The following is a 4,216-nucleotide window of genomic DNA, read 5'->3' as shown; positions in this document are numbered from 1 at the left end:
CGCAAGTATATTCATCGCATTTTGATGTCTTCCCTTTGAGGAAACAGCTTACGCGTCCTCGCTGTCATATAATTGAACGAGCTTTCGGAATGAAAGTGCTTCTGAGCCGCCTCGTCGGATTAAGGATCCTTCGCGGGCGATGAGAAATAATGAGGCCACGGAGATGATTGGGTTTGTCACGCCCGCCTCTCGTGCCCCTGGATTAATTTCGAGGCGACGAAAGTCTCCTGCATTCTATAGGGAATAGAATTTTCGCATGCGAGGATAACGCCGCCTCATTCAAATTTTAATCTCCAGCCTAATGGGGAGTATGAGCGCATAAGTTTTCAGTTTTCATGGTACCTGAACTAGCAAAATCCCTAGGCTTTCTATTGCTGGGTGCCGACTGACCGGAAAATATGAGAATTTATTCTTGTTCTTTCTACAGTAAGGCTAGGTTCACCTAACATTAATATGTTGCATACCGGGTTATAAAACTTAAGAGGAAGGACGTATCTGGGTAGAGGTGTTAAGATTGAAAATATTTGCTAATTTGGGCCTATCTCCTTGGTTTTAAAATGGTTAAAAATTCAATTCTTAAATTATAACCACCTATTCAAATAGCACGATGTTTCCACTCATAATAACTAACGACTGAAAAAACACTACATAATATCTATAGAGTGATTTAAATTTGTTTGAGTTGACTCACCTGAATAACTAGAATCGTCATCATCCGTATGGAATATGTTAACTGGACTCTGCTGTTAGCAAGAACTAGCTATTAGAAGATAATACAACAATGACAGCGATGGCCTTAAACTTGCCAACTACTCACCAAGGCAATGTGCCTATGAAGCTAGAACATTCGAAACATGCAGTTAGCGATATTAGGAAAACTCAGACACATGCATTATGGAATAGATAAGTTAGTAGGCTATACTACTTGTCAACTAACGTATTAAATAATGCCTAACGCTGCCGCTAGTCTCTTATCGATTGTGGATAAACGGCAATATGTTTCTATCTGTTCCACCCTATATCGATCTTATTTTCTTTTTATGGTCTGATCAACCATAGTGTTTTGGTATAATAATGATATTCGCCCAGTTGCCGTTGATGGATGCTGATGGAAGCTGTGTCAACGAGAAGTGCACTCACTCCGAGGCTGGAAATAGCTCCACCGGCTACCGCACGTAACTGTAAACTCCTGACACCATTATCCCTTTATCGTTGGCTGGTGGGTGGACCCGATTTTACGATCGTCTCTTTGTTCTCCCGCCCAGGGGCGGATTTCCGCCTCTGAAAACCCGAAAGCGAGTGTGTATGCATGTGGTCGCACGCTTACATAAATGAAGGAGGTGAAAGTTCTTGCGTCCCGCGATTCCGGTCGTTTCCATTACAAGACTGGGAAGTCCATTAAGCGAGCGAACTCCGATGGGATACTGACGGTGGCTGACTGGTCGAGCGGAAGTTATTCTGCCCAAGCCACCGATGCGAGAGGCGAACTCGAAGCCTTAAGGTGGCTGCCGAGTCAAACAAAGCTGAAGTCAACATTTAAACTCTATCGTCAATTGGATTTGCTATGCGAAATGGTAAAAAGTGAAAAAGAAATAGCTGGAAGTGGAATTCGAACCAAGAGCATTCAATGTTTATGCGCACGTCATTACAAGATTTGCAGTAGAATTAGGTGGCAAAACGTTGTTGATCTATCATATATAAGAGTTTAAGGAACCAAGAGGTACAAGTGATTTTTGTTTTAGACAGAGTTAGGTACAGAAATTGATGTGAATTTAGGAAATGTACAAAAAATCGGTGGCATAGGGATACGAGTGAGTCACTTTTCTGTGCTGACATCGAGTTGAAAATCAAATGCAGTATTAAATATCTACAAATGAAAAAACGGCTTCGTTTTCTTCCACGGATAGATATTATCTCGGTACGACATGTTTCAACCTCAAGAGATCATTTTCAAGTACGTTGAAAATGACCTTTTGAGGTTGAAATATGTCGTACCGAGGTTATAAATCTTTTTTTATCTAAATATGTTGCGTCTACTTGAAAGTACCTTACTAATGAAGAAAGAGGGCCAGCAAAGTCTTAGAGATCGGGAGTTAAATAGGTAAATCTTTGAAGAAAGGTCAGATAAACCGGGGTAATCTAGAGAATGCTCCATGTAAACATGCTTACCTCAACAGGCAAAAATCTTTATCAATAGCCATAACAACGGTAGAGGATAATTTACCCTGAAAAAATAAGATTGTTTAATTCAAAAAGGTTATCATTTTCCTCGTCATCTGTGAAAAGCCTCGGCTAATAAAAAAAGATCCACACGTAAAAAAGATTCTGAAGAATTACGCCAACCTTTTAAAGACAATTATCCTTCATAAAACTGCATGGCTTTTGACACAAAAAGATACAAAAACATGACACTAGATGGCAACAAAAGAATCTGCTATTTATTAAGAATTTCTTTTGCGAGTTATATTAGATAGAATTGGAGCAGGGATCTTAATTTCTGGAGCATATAATTGTGTAATCCTCGAAATTTTCTTAACATTTGAACTAATTATGAATGCACGTTTTGAGGAAGAATGGTAAAATTTAAAAATAGCATCGTTAAAACAGTGCCAAAAAGCATTCTTGAAGAAGGGGCTGAACCCTCACAAAACCCTCTATGTAAACTTTCCAAAACTGGTACCTGCCGTCAATAATTCGAGGGTGTACATTTTCTTCTTTGAAGAACTTTCGGCAACCATTACTATAGGAATAATTTGTGGCTAAGGATAACAGCACCTATTCAAAGTTAAAGATATTGCGGTGCAATTGGAGAACACCGAGGCAGGGGGTATCAAGACTAATGTAAAATTAATCATACAAACCATATGTCAGGATGGCCGAGCGGTCTAAGGCGCCAGACTCAAGATATTCTTACCCGCCATGCGGGTCTTGTGAATTCTGGTCCTCGTAAGAGGGCGTGGGTTCGAATCCCACTTCTGACAAACTTTTTATGCCTTCGTACGTCTATGTTTTTTATTATGTATGTCGTTTAACATTTTCCCAATATTAAAGTTGTGTCTTGAATTTTACTAACCTGGATTTCGGAGATTTCCATTATGTTTCTATCCCAAAATATGTTTATTTATTTTTTATCTTAAGATACATTTATATATTTTTATTGACTTCCCAAAATTACCAGGCTTTACAGATGGAAGATGACCATGTTCTTAATTTAACCTGCGTCGGCATTGTATTTGCAATCAAATGTCGAGTTTCAAGTACATCCCCTAACTCCTCTAATAAACTTTCCTCTGAAATTGTCCGTTGTTGGTACTTACTTTGTGCCCTTCTACTTATTATCATCCTTTGAAGTGATTCTGATTACTGCATACATTTTTCTGTATCAACTGCGTACTTATTTACTTCATCACAATGACTTAGGTTATATTATTTCTGTTTGACGCAAAACAAAGTTCCACATTCCGCTAATTACTTTTGAAATAATTCGTCTATCTCTCAAGCGAATAATTTTGAACCTGACCCGTTCAGGCATGGGGTCACATTTCCCTTCTTGCTAATCTTTCAGCAATCAATGCAGGAGGAATAATGCGTGGCTGGGTTAACAGCACTTATTTAGAGTTAAGGATATTTTTCGTGACCATGAGAGAACGCAAAGACATTCAATGTAGGAGTATCAAGATTTCACTCAAATTTATGCATTAATTTATATGTCAGGATGGCCGAGCGGTCTAAGGCGCCAGACTCAAGTTAATCTTGCCCGCTAGGCGGGTCTTGTGAATTCTGGTCCTCGTATGAGGGCGTGGGTTCGAATCCCACTTCTGACAATTTTTTTCCTCGCCATGTGCATCTGCCTTTTTCTATTGCGTGTCACGTCTAACATCTATGCCCCATTTTTCTGTGATGTATTTTTCCGTAATGATAACGTTGTATTTTTCCGTGATGAAAACATTGTATTTTTCATTTCTATTTTGCCATCAGAGATGACCTTTTAGTTGAACTTTTCAGGTCTTAATCCCAAATAATTCGCATTTATTTAATTTTGTAATCTCACTGAGAGCTCTAAGCATATTCTCTGGCTCCGTTTACTGAAACATTCCTTTCAAATTGCGTGGTATTGGTACCTACGCTTTTTCGTGTACTTTGAAGTTATTCTTGATGACTAAATACTTTTTTCTGTGATGACTACGTACTTGTCTACGTCGCCGCCCTAGTTTCA

At 38.9% G+C, this 4,216-nt stretch overlaps 2 non-coding genes across 2 annotated transcripts; both read left to right on the top strand.

The window, feature by feature from the left end:
* The first annotated feature begins 2,866 nt into the window (after positions 1-2,866).
* Positions 2,867-2,981, top strand: Trnal-caa. The gene is made up of 2 exons: positions 2,867-2,904; positions 2,936-2,981. It is a non-coding gene; the product is annotated as a tRNA-Leu (tRNA).
* A 728-nt stretch (positions 2,982-3,709) lies between these two features.
* Positions 3,710-3,824, top strand: Trnal-caa. Its single transcript has 2 exons — positions 3,710-3,747; positions 3,779-3,824. It is a non-coding gene; the product is annotated as a tRNA-Leu (tRNA).
* The last annotated feature ends 392 nt before the right edge of the window (positions 3,825-4,216 follow it).

This window comes from Ischnura elegans, chromosome 6 (genome assembly GCF_921293095.1).
Source record: "Ischnura elegans chromosome 6, ioIscEleg1.1, whole genome shotgun sequence".
Taxonomy (NCBI): domain Eukaryota; kingdom Metazoa; phylum Arthropoda; class Insecta; order Odonata; family Coenagrionidae; genus Ischnura; species Ischnura elegans.
This window is presented reverse-complemented; position numbering and strand designations above follow the sequence as displayed.